This window comes from Astatotilapia calliptera, chromosome 6 (assembly GCF_964374335.1).
Source record: "Astatotilapia calliptera chromosome 6, fAstCal68.1, whole genome shotgun sequence".
NCBI classification, from domain to species: Eukaryota; Metazoa; Chordata; class Actinopteri; order Cichliformes; family Cichlidae; genus Astatotilapia; species Astatotilapia calliptera.
The window spans coordinates 18,035,383-18,048,807 of record NC_137427.1 but is presented as its reverse complement, the minus strand read 5'-3'; positions in this window follow the sequence as shown (position 1 = coordinate 18,048,807).

Here is a 13,425-nt window from a genome sequence, read left to right as displayed (position 1 = left end):
GCAGGGAAGCTAAGGGAGAGGAGGAGGAGGAGAGGAGAAAAGTGGGACCGCCTTCGTCAAGAGCAAGAGCAGACCTGACATCCTGTTGATTTTTGGTACTCTGCTATCACGTGTACATTGTATTTGGTTTTGATTCCCATTCCAAGTCTTCCCGACTAGTTCCAGCTGTGTTTCCTGGTGTTTCCCATCATCCTAATTACCTTATATGTGTTCATAGCCCTTATTTCCCCTTAGTTTTTTGTCGTATCATCCTGTTCCTGTACTGTTACTGCTCCCGTCGTCTCGTTTCATAGCTCTCTGTGTGTCTGTCTAGAGTTCCTGTGATTTCTCATGGGCCAGGTTTCCATCTATAACATGTGACATCAGCCTAGGAGTCTGCATTTGGGGTCCTCCATCACTAAACCTGACATGCAGTTGCTTTTTTGCAGACATATTCACACAAACATGCACACACGTGTTTCTGCAACTTCTCTTCTTCCATTTCTTTTTTAAATTCTAACTTTAAATTCATAAATAAGTTTGAACTTTCAGGCTCAACAAAGATGATATTCCATATATATATTACATAATTATTATTTCAATGGGATGAAGCAGAATAAAGGCTTAGTGAAGACAGAAATTTAGAGATTAATCTCAGCTTCTAACAGGTTACAGATTTTTTGCAGGTTAGTTTTGTTGTATTAAAGCTGATCATGCTGTCAGATGTCTCTGTGAACATGAAAACAGCTAGAATAGTTTCCTCTTTTAGAAAAGCAGTTATTCTTTCATTGCTTCACAACACAAGCTTCTCCTTCCTTCATCGAATTATTGATTATTGATTATTTGAAATCTAGTTTCCTGTTTTTGGCACGTTGTTTCTCTTACTCGATTGCACTTTGGAGCCTTGTTCTGAAAAATGTGGCACAAATTTGATAATTTATCATCACTATTGTTTGACATTATTCTGGATTATTCCTCCTCTGTAACACGACAGAATTGCATTATCAGTCACATCATGTTTCTACGGCAACTTCGTCCTGTTTCCATCCTTGATTCAATGCTTCTGCATGACTCTGGTGCTGTAAATGAAGACTGCATCCACTTCAAACAGCAGAGTTCACGCTGGATAATCGCTTCAAATTAAAAACACAGCGGCGATTCTTCAGACCAACATTTGCTTCTTTTACACGTGAACATATTGCAGTGCAGCATCTGCTCTGATAGCACAAGACAATCTGGATAGAAATAAGGAGGTATCAGCTGCATCAAAGGCTTCTGACAGACTGATGAGAAACCATCACATCAGGATGTGGTGCAACGTCCAAAGCAGACAGCGAGTAATTTACAGGCAGTGATGTGATAAGCCTCCTAAGCCCGAGTGAAAAGAGCCTCACACAAAAAACTGGAAATGGATCCTGTAAGTTGAACGTCAGTTGGTGATGCGAGATGTTTCCAGCAAACGACAGGCTTCAGAGACGACGCTGCAGTCATTCATTATCGAGTCTGCACTTTGGAGTGACAGAGTACGGGCGGATTTTCACACCTGGGAAGATGGAAAAAGGAAGATGGACGTGTCTGAGTGCATAAAAGGAATTCGGTGTTCTTTAAATTCAATTTATTTTAGAAGGTGTGGGGAAATTGAAAGTAATTATTCATATTTGACATAGAAAAAGAAAATCGGGGGGTAAAAAAAACATCTATCCTGTGCCTTCTCTGGATCATGCTTTGGAAAAAAGAAACACAGGAAATATAACATTAGGTGCAGATTAGTAAGGTAGCTTCAGAGGAGAATGTAAGCAGAAGCAGCTACAGATGTACGCATGTAGATGTTGCATGTTAGATGCATGTCTGCAGCTTCCATCTTCCTTAAAAGGTAGTCTTTGTTTTAAGCTGATTTAATAATATTCTGACATGAAATGTAGCCACCACTGGCTGAACACACTGCCTGCTTTTGTAGCAGGAAGTGATTTTTGATACTATTGATAGAGATTTTTGTCAGTCTGAGACAGTAATCATCGATATATTTGAATGAGCCTTATTAATATCCTCAAATGATTCACAGTTCAAAATAATCCTTATTTATCTTATACTGAGCCTTGGTGACAAGAGCAGATTGAGCTCTTCTGCCTTTTACCCAATGAAACCTAAAATATGAAGAAATTAAATATCAAGCATGAGTTTTACTCTATATCATTTTTTGCTAAACAAACAAAAACAAAAAAGAGGGTTAAGAATGAAAAAAAAAATACACTCATGGCAACACCCCCCTTTAGCCAGTCTTCTTCTGATTGGCTGCTACTTGCAAACAAACAGGTACATGAAAGACGTCTGCGCTCACTCACATCATACAGAGCCAAGGGTAAAAGCAGTCTGAAGTCAGCGCTGACGACTCACAGGATTACTTGTATGTAGTGACGTCATGTACATCATGCCATTATAAATATATGACAGAAACTTGGGAAAAGCACATGTCCCCTTCAACTTTTCAAAAAGCTGAGGTGCTCCCATCGTTTTTGACTCAGCTCCTGGGAGAAACGAGGCTTTAACTCTTGTTTATTCCCAGTGTTGTTAATGTGGGCAAGCCAGTTTGGAAACAAGTAAACCAAATGTCACCACAAAGGTACAAGTTTTTCTTTTCACATCCAGTTTGTGAAAGAACCCATAAAGTTCAGCATTACTGTTGCCCCAAAACAGAAATCCCCTGCATTAACATCCTCCAAAGTGACGTGTCGTTAATGATGTAAAACATTAACCTTTAGGCTAAAGAAGCAGCTCCTCGTTCACTCACCGCAGAAAAAAATGATGCTTTTCACCACCGAGGCCCATTACTATAAAATTATGCAAAAACACTGCAGTACAAACGCTGCATTTCTTCGTGAAGTGCCAGCTCATTAGTCTGTACTCCCATTAGTGTTTTTTCTGCATATTTAATGCTGGAGCTCTTTAAGGTGAAGTTGTTTTACCTGTTCAGTATCTTTTATATTATTTGTGAGCTAAAGGAGATTATTTGAATACACGCCGCAGTCGAATCAAAAGGCACCTGAACTGTGAGGAGAAGCAGGAGGGTTACACGATAACCGAATTCATAAAAGCTTCATGTTTAATGTATTGAATCATATAAATTAATGTAAAACTTGGTGTGAATTGGCTAAAGTTGTCATAAAAGTTGTCTCTAAGATGTGAAACATCACTAAAAGTAATATATGAGAGAGATTGGGGTGTTAGATAGTGATAAAAGGATCTTAATAACTTTGTTACAAGATAATCTGTACAGCATTGCTCATACAGACTTTTTTATTTGTATATTAACAAGAGATCCACTTAGAAGACGAGATGAAAGCAGGAGGAGATGAGACTGTCATTGGTTTCATTTACCTTTGTGTTTGATCATTTAAAAATTCCATTATCTACAAATCTACTTGAGCTAGATTTCTGATGTTTGAGGATGAATATCCGGTACTATAACTAGATGAATACTGACTGTGGCCTCAGGTTAAAGTCTTGAAATCTCTAGAATATTTGGATGTCCGATCTCGGCAGGTTTGGAGGCCTATAGAAATCCCAGCTTCACAGGCTGATATTTTATTTACAGTTTCTCACATACAAGGCGGGTCAGGGGGGGAATGATTTCACAGATATTAAAGCTTGAATATTAAGAAAAGGAAAACACATTTTCAGCCAACTTCAGTGTGATTTTCCAATGATATGACACAATATGCACCTAATCCAAATTAACTTTTTCAGAAAGAACAAGCTCCTGTTAATATTACGTCCAAAATTCATGATGGACTTCGCTCAGATTTTCTCAATGTGAATTTCTGAAACAGTCATTCATGTACGGGAGCCAAAGATTGTTTGAGAAGCAGAGTAACAGGTTTAAATTAAATTTATGCACCGTCATCATCCAGGATGAAGGCTCGTGCTTTGAGCCTGAGCAGATGTTTACCCTAAAAAACCTGAACGATCTTCTGAGGCTCAAGCTTTCCAGATAAAGGAAAATATGAAATGGCCCTTCAAAAATATGATGCTAGAAAAACTTCTGAAAAACACCCTGACTTTCAACCCTTGGAATACTTTTTTGAGAAAATGAAGGTTAACACTAACCATCTGTGGTGACACACAGAAACAATCTGACCTCTGACCTTCCTTTGTTCCCCCACAGTCAGTACTTCTGTACCTGAACTGTGAGCGGTCATTTTGGATCACGTGGCAAAATTTTAATTACCCCTTGTGGATAAATAAGTGGGGTTTTTTTTTTAAATTTTTCAACCAGTTACAAGAAAAGATTTTGACCTGCAAGAGCTGGAAAAAACACCAAACATTTGTCATGTTCACAGAAAAAGAGCTTTATGTTGGACTTTTATTGATTTGTCCTGCATCAACACTGTGCCCAGAAACAGGCGGCGACAACAGCAGCGAAAGCATCTGACTTGACGGTTAAATGGCTCGAATAAGGAGGCGGTGTTTCCCGGTAATTTGTAACAGGAACATCTTTTATCAGCACCAAATGTGTCGCAGGCAGAAGCACAAAGAGACAAAGGCTGCTTAATTCTGCTGCTGATGCAAGCTCACACAGCGCAATACAAGGAGATGTGAAAGTGTTGTCACAGCTCGGCTCCCGAGCCCAGGGAAAAATAGAAAGAGCACGACAGCTGACGGTTATTACCGACTTTTATTGTAGCTAATTAACAGAAAGAAAGAGAGCCAACTGAACCATGAAGTGCGCTCATCAGCGGTGTTGGATGCAGGTGTGTGTGAAAAGTGAGGCGCATTGCCAGATCTTCACCAAACTCACAAAGAGTGCACAAAGAGGAGGCTCTTTTCTTGCTCTAATTTGTGCCTCCTCGTCTCCTCCGCCCTCCTGGCTGAGACCCGGAAATCAATTTCAATGCACCATCTTGGAGGGTGACTCAACTCCTAAAAGGCATCGTGGGGAGAGAGGAGGCTTTTTTGGGAGACACATGAAAGCTGGAATTCACAAACCATTTGTTCATACTTCACATCTTGTACATTACTTTTTTAACAAACTTTTCTGCTCTCAGGTGTTTCTGTGTTTTTGAAACACTGGAGGTCTCATCTCGTGACTTTGCAAAAACATCACGAGCATCTGGGGTCATGAGCTCAGACGCTCAAAATGATTCACGGTGCAGCTGTGTCATTCTTTCCTCGTATCCCTTCCTCACCTCCCTCACTTGCATTCCTGGTGGGATGGACTGAGAATTCATTTGTAATCTTGGAAATGAGAACAGGGGAGAAAGCGAGGCTGAGCTCTAAGCTCAGGTGCTTTTATCCTGGTGGTGCCACATCCAAATCAGCTGATAACCATGGCTTTGCTTAGAGAGACAGAGCTGTAATTAACTTCTGTTTACAGACTCTGTTAGAAAGCGGACATCTTAGAGTGTTTATTAAAATTGCTTGTTTGCGTCGGGGTTATTTTTCACCGACACGTTTTCTGTAAAGAAGAAACAAAACATGGATGGAGATGGATGGAGTGATCAGATACAATGCTCAGTCTGTGGTTTAGTAGGTGGGGCCCAAAGAATGCCAAAAACATGTCACCCACACCATTACACCACTGGCAGCCTGAACTGCTGATACAAGGCCGAATGGATCGACGTTTTCACGTTGTTTGTGCCAAATTCTGATCTTACCATCCAAATGTTGAAACACGTTTTTCTGATCTTCTGATGTCCAGGCATGGTGAGCCTTGTTGGACTGCAGCCTCACTTTTATGTTATTAGCTGACAGAAGTGGCACCACAAGGCATTTTCACCCAGAAAGCTGCTGCTCAGTGAATGGTTTCTCTTTTTTAGACCATTCTCCATAAACCCGAGAGATGCCTGTGTGGGAAAATCGCAGCAGATCAGCAGTTTCTGCAATTCCAGCCCTTCTTCACCAACAACCATGCCACGTTCAAGGTCACTGAAATCAGCTTTCTCATGCATTCTGATGCCCTGTTTGAACTTCAGTAGGTCGTCTTGATTATGTCGACGTGCCTGAGGTCCTGCCAAGCGATTAGCTGGTTAGATATTTGTATTAATGAGCAGCCGAATAGGTGTGCCATTAGTTACAGTACAGAGATCATGCAAAACAACTAAACAGTAACTTGTAGCCTCAGCTGCACATGTTTGTGTTGCTCCAGCATCTTAATAAAGGAAATAAGTAGATTAAGAGAGAGGAGGTGGTGGATATGTTGAATTCTTCAAAAAAGTTAGAAGCAACTTAGAAAATTAATTTATGCAGCTCTGGCAAACATAAATCCTGCTCAGGAGAAACACATTTGGCAGAGAGATTATTTCTCAGTGACAGGAAAAGAGGAGCTAAAGACAAACCTCATATAACCCGAATTAGACCTCACTTTAAAACAACAGCCTGAAGAGAAATAACACATTTGGGTCAAAGGCCAACCATGCAGACATCTTTATGATTCTCCTGAATGTAAAATGCATTTTGTTTTTTTTAATGCCAGAAAAGAAAATGAAATGATGAAACAAAAACGTCTGATAGTATTGGAAAGTAAAGCTGATTTTTTTTAAATAATGCCATATTTTAATTGATAGAAATTCACACTATTGGAGCACAAACACTATAAGACTTTATTACTGGATGAAGTGACAGATTAGTCATTAAGATGCAGACACATTAAAAAAAGAGTAATTTTATAAACATTAACATTTAACCAGAGCTGCAGCCAAACTAAAAGACCTCACATTAGTTCCACGCCGTGATCACAACCCCTGTCCTTCCAGTAAATCATCATTTAGCCATTCGGTCCTGTCATTTTGAGAGTTGTGAATCATTTCGTAGAAATATTGATATTTTTTTGTTTTTGTTTTAGCAGCCTTGGTGTGATGCACTAGGAGGAACCAGCATCCTACTGCCCTCCACTGAACACCACAAACCCTCAAAGCTCCAAAGTCTGTTTTTGAGGCTAATTTTAGCATTTTGCATGATTATGCCCTTTTTTATCACGAGCCTCCGCACCACACATCTTGTCCTACATAACCGAGATCACGTCTCAAAGACACAAAGTACTATTTAGAGGGTCATTAGGATTTTATTTGACTCCTCTCATGTGCTGAACTGTGCACAAGAAACAGGCTCCCGTTGTGTGAGCACAGTAAAAATGAAGGACATGCACGCATACAGACGCAAATTAATCTTTGGTCCAAGTATTTTCCTGCACTTTTTTTTCCTGCTCCAGTCTCCTCTGAAAAGTCTGCTATCCCACGCTGCGAAAATGCCTTTCATTCAGGGCTCTAACATCACCACATCAGACTAAAGATGCTCCGCAGATGATGCTCTTCAGATATCTCCTTAAGAGCTGTTATCGTGTGACCCACCGTCTCTCCTTTTCTATTCAGCCCAGTGTTAGTATCCAAACATGTAGCCCAACAGCAATGAGTGTGCTTTAAAGTTGGTTTCGCCACAAAAAGGAAGGGGAGGTTAAAAAAAAAAAAGCATTTATGGGAAGCACAGACGACAGTTCCGGTTGACAGATTAATTTTTCTTTTGTTTTGTTTTTTTTAAACTTCACTACAAAGACGTTCTTTGTCTGTTTGGACTTTTGTTTCTTTTCCAGCAGGGACAAGGCTAAAGGACCATCAGCACAACAAACAATAGGCCAAATTACTGGCTGTTCCACATATTTCAACCCCACTAACTACAGCATGCAGCTGTGGGTGTGCAAATCTCTGCAGACCCATCAGCAGTCCCAGCACCAAACTGGGACCTTCTGTGTGATCTGAGAGATCCACTCGAGAGGTTTTTATCTTGCAGCCTTTGTCTTTTCTCTATCATTAACTGGCACAGAGAATTCTAGCTTTACTGCCTATAAGCTCAATGAAGATGCATCACATCTGTGGAGTCTCACGTCCCTCTGGTTGTTATACACAATATTTATGTGTTTTTCTTTGACTTATTGTGTTTTTGTTCTTAGATGTTGTTGGAAATGTGGTGGGGAGAGGTTTTCCCTCATGATAACAAGGAGAATATGAGAGACTGCATGTGTGTACAAGTCTTGTTCTGAAGGCTGTCGTCTCACAGGGAGTATTTACACTATTCAGCAGTTTGTTTCCTTCAGACTTCAACACATTTGAATAGATCCCAGATCAAAGACTCTAAAGTAGAAGCCTCGAGGTCACCCAAAGAGTCAGGTTGTCAAGTTAAAAGAAAATAGGTCTTCTGTATTTGACCTCTTAAGCCTTGAACAAATCAGGGGCAATGTATGATAACAATGTGTGCATATGCTGCTAAACTTTTTTTGACTGCAAAGGTCGACAGGGACTAAGTTTTCTGGGGGTTAAATTATGGTTCGTATATAAAATGTTAGATGTGCTCATATTTGATTACATTCACTACAACTTTAAACAAGTGTGGCATGTTCTGATGAATCCTGGTTGGTGGAGCTACAAGGACTGGTTACTTACTTCAGGTAGAGCCACTGTTCATCAGTTTGGTGTTGGTTACTTAAGTAAAATGAGCTTTTTTTTTTTTTTTTTTTTTTTTTTTTTTTTAAAGGTTCAAGTTATCAAATAGAGCTGTTTGCTCAAAAATGGCAGCTTGTGACTGTGAACCAAATGCTCACAGACCGACCCTGAAAGACCAGCAGCAGACTGGACTGCATCACTGTGAGTAAAATTTAAAAAAAAAAAAAAAAAAAAAAAAAAAACCAGGCGAGAAGCAGGAAGCAGGACTGTTTCAGAGATCGGTGAGAATGACCAGATGCGAGTGAGCTCACAGGCAATTTGAAATCGGATCAGCAGGTATGGGTACGGATGATGACTGATAACAGAGGAAACCATTCATGTGCTTGACGACAAAGACAGGCAGGATTAAATTTGCAGAGGAAGACAGGATAACAAGCCCATAAAGCAAATGTCAAAGTCTGGGGCTTTTTGGGATCAATAAAGAAGCAGACATTTCAGTGGGATAATAATCCAAAGCAATGCCTGCGGAAGGAAAGGAAAAAAAAAGCTTGTATTGGTCTTACGTGCGCCAAATCCAAGAGAACACCTGTGGGATACCACGAAGAAAATGAACTGAGAACTTGGCTGACTGAAACATGGAGGAAACGCTCCCTCAGTAGTTTGTTACTATCATGTAGTTTCTTGTTTTATGTGGCTTCTTTTTTACTACAATACTTCTTACATAACTTTGCAGTACGCAGTAAAATGGCTCAATAAGCATTGTCACAGGATTTCAAGGTAAGACTATAAATAAACCTCAGGCTACAGTTCCACGCACTGACACAGATTCCTGTCCTAGCGGGAAACACCCCCCCAAAAAAAACCCACCAGCTCGCTCTCTCTTTTTTTTTACTTCAAATTTTAACATAAAACTGAAAACCAGCTCAGACAGCATGACATCGAAACTATATATTTTTTTTTCGGTAGACAGTTGTTTGGGGCTGGGGACTGCACAGCACTGTATCCTTTTAACGATAAAAATAAAAGTAATATTTGTATCTCCACCTCTTAGAAGTTGTAAGCCAATCAACCTGCACATGGCCTAAAGTCAGTTGATTGTTATGAAAATAAAGGCACACGAATATAAGTTTAGAATCATTGTAATGTGAGAAATAACATACCTGTGACTATTGAATTTAATATTACAAATACATGTAATCTGACTCCAAACCACAACTTTATATGGTGATAGAAAAGTAGTTCCAAGAATACAAAGCCCATGAAGAAAACCAACAGTGATGCCACTTCAACAGCAGAAACACACAAGTATGACAGCCAAACAAAGGAAAAGGGGAAACGAAGGTTATAAATTAAGTAATCAAAGGAAGTAGAAACTCCAGGGTAACAAGACACAGCTGAAAGGAATCAAGAAAATAACAAGGGAAGTGCAACCAGTGGCAAAGCACAAGAGACAAATAACTAACAAAATAAACGAGGAAGTAACTAGACTGGGACTCATTTAACACAGACAAAGACTTGACAAGATACAAGAGGATACTCGAAAGATTGGATTAAAATAATACAAAAGAGATGGAAATATAAACAATTCTAAATCCCAGTGGTAAAAGTCTTTGCTTTTTATGTAGTAATTCCTGGCCTCCATGGTGACTTTTAATGTAAAAGTCATTAAAATACCAAATCTGCAGTCCAGAAGTGCTTGAACTTCCTCATAAAGTGCAGTAAAACTGTTCATATAATGACACTACAAATGAAATCACACCAAATTTGCCTCTATAATATTTGAAAAAAGAGGAAATAAAACCAAATCAGCCTAAAGAGATGCCTGTAAATAGATAGAATCACGAGACTTGCATTTGAAACCGTTTTAAACAGTCTCGGTCAGGAACACCACAGACAGTAGGAGGATTCATATTTGCAAGCATGCACCAAATGCATGAACAAATCATGCATTTGGTGCATGGGTTGCAAAAATGGGTTGCAAAGCAGCTTGCAGGTGTGCACAAAGTGTAAGCAAGCTCAAATGGCACAAATCATGCGTCCCCCTATTTGGGTTTTGCCAACTGAATGTGTAGGTGTAGGTGATGTGGGCTGGTATTGAGATCACGTGATCTACAGGCATCGCAGCTTAGCTTGACTTCAGGCCATTTCCTAATAGATGCTTTGCTTAAATTTGCAACAGAGCAAAACACAAATCACAGCTTAAAATAAGTTCTCCTCTACTTAACGCGAGTCTTTGGTGGTGAGCAGAGGCCAGTGTGTGAGAATTCATCTGCAGTGCTGCAGGAGTGAATTTTCACACATCTTCAAAAGGCAGATTTCAAAGAACACTGAGATCAATTTTAGTTCCCCAAAGTCCTTCAGCAGCAACAAACAAATAAACCAGCAGAGATCTAAGCTTGTGTTAAAATTTTAATTTTGTTTGGATAAAACTATTCTTCAGCTCCATAAACTCGCACAGCCTCCGTGAGTCTTTCTACATACACAATGGAATGACTCTAATCCCAAACCTAACTCATGTGCTCATTAAAATTACAGGTATAAACAGATTTCAACAAATATTTGTCTTATTATTTGATGACTTTGTGTTTATTATTAGATAAATTAAAGATAATCAGGATAGTGGTTTCTATGTACTAATACAATAAAATACTGTGCAAAAGTCTTGAGCCACCCCTCATTTAATTTCTATTTTACTTGCAAGCAGCCAGAGTTTCTCGTAATCTTCAAAGTGATCTTGAGTAACAGTTCCCCAGGGCTCCTAAAGCTCCAGCTTCTTTTTCACATATTTTCAGTCGATACAAGTGGAGAACAAAAGTAGCAGCAGATGAATCTCAAATATCCAAAAGTTGATTCTGTTTATCTGGACTTAGCATTTTCAGTGGGAAGTTTTGTCACTCATCCAAGTGACTTCTTCAGTCTCAGCTGACTGACCAAAGCAAAGGACGACCCTAGACTCCAGATTTTACCTCTGATCTCTCCCTCTTTCATATACAGTCTATGATCCCTCCCCCTGGGGCCCTACAGTGAGCTCTGAGCATGGACACCACACAACCTCAGTATGCAGCTCAGACACAAAGTTCTTACACAAAGTTAAGGCTGAAATTGTGAAAGATCAACAACAGAAGTTAATTTTAATATAACACAGATACACAAGTGAGTTTACTTTTATTATTTTTTCAGAATCAGATTACTGTCAAGTTTATTTATGAGAGGGGCGGTGGCTGCACACAGATTTGTCTTGATTTAGGAAGGAGGTCTACAGAGTGGTGCCCTGTCGAATATGAGTCCACTAAAACATCTTGGAGCTGATGCTTTGAGTAGATCACGCTTTGTTCAAACATTCATTTATTTCCACACTGAGGTATTTGTGGTACTTTTATTTAAGAAAGGATTCTGGATACTTCCTTAAGCACAGAAACTTAAAACGCCCGATAAAAGCCTCAAAGATTAGTTTGCTAACAAGCAGAGTCAAAGAAACTGCTGAATGAATTCAAAGAACTCATTCAAAAAGTAGCAGATCAGTATTTCAAACCTTCACTGCAACGCGATGGACTTTTGCTCCTCTTTATATAAAATGACAGGTTTTTGTTTGAAGGTCAGAGTCAGGTTGAGGAGGAAGCAGCCTGAGCCCTACTTCAACTGAACTCTCAGGCTGGACTCCAGTCGCTTATCTGTAGTAAAAACTTCTGAAAAATCCTTCCTTTAACTTTGAATTTGACAAACAGAAGAGAGACAGACATTCCTCTCATGTGGCTCCTTAGTGCAGCAGGATGGATAACCGCAGAGCACCAAACAGACATGTATATGCCTCCGTTCATGCTTTCATTTCCTCTCGCCTAGATTGTTGCAGTGGTCTTTTAAAAAGTATTAATCAGAAAGCATTCAACTGACTTCAGATGGTGCAAAATGCAGCAGCCAGACTTCTTACAAGAAACTGGACATATTACACCACTCCTAATGACTCTGCACTGGCTGCCCATTACTCTTAGAATTGATTTTAAAGCCCTTCTTGGCCTGGCACTACATTACACATTCAAACTGCTGTTCCTGAACCAGTGTGCAGCCTCAGATCCTCAGGCAGACCCTGTTAACTCACGCTGAGAGACAAAAGGCAGTCGAGCGTTTGCTGTTAAGGGCTCCTTGATTTTGGAATGACCCACCTGAGGAAAACTGGCTCACGTCATCAGTGTCATCTTTTAAATCACTGCTGGAAACTCATTTGTATTGTAAGTGTCGCGCTGACCTAGTAGGTGTGGCTGTTATTCCTCTTTTCCTCCTCCTGCCCTCTACCTGTTCGGTGCTGCTGCTTACCCATGGCCACTGATTAGACCTTGGGTGCAATCAACAACTAAGCACGGCCTGGTGTGCGCCGCCCTGCCAGGTGAGCCACATTAGAGCAATCAAGGGTGGGCGTGCCGAGTAAACCTTTAAATGCATGCAGCAGTCATTTGACCCGGGTGCAACATACTGAGAGGATGGCAAACAAAGCACTTTTCCACTGTGAGGAAGACTTTGAACAAGACAGGCTATCGGTAAGCTCTTGAGTTCACATTTTGCTTTTGCAGATGTATCTGGGACTATGGAAGCTCAGTTGTGCAAATGTTTTACGCTTAGGGAAATAGTTGCTGCATTTAAGTTTAATTATATTGACAAAAATGAATGTTTAAGTTTGAATAAATTGTTTGTGCAGTTAGTGTTCCCACATATTTATGTTAATTAATATTAAAAATAGTTACCCCAAATCCTTGGGTGGATCGTAAAACTAGTGAATAAATGTTTGGTTTTGATTTAAAGAAAATAATTCTTTGTAAAGAAAATCCTTAGTTAAAGTCTCTATTAAAATGTTTGTGAACTCTAAAATGTATACTTTAAAATACAATTGTTTATAAAAAAGTGTTAAATGCAAAGAAGACACATTGTGTATATTTATTTAAGAACCACAGTTAAATTAACACAGTTAACCACATGGTAAATGGCTTTACTGAAGTGTATTTTGTTATTTCATCTGTCTTTTGTG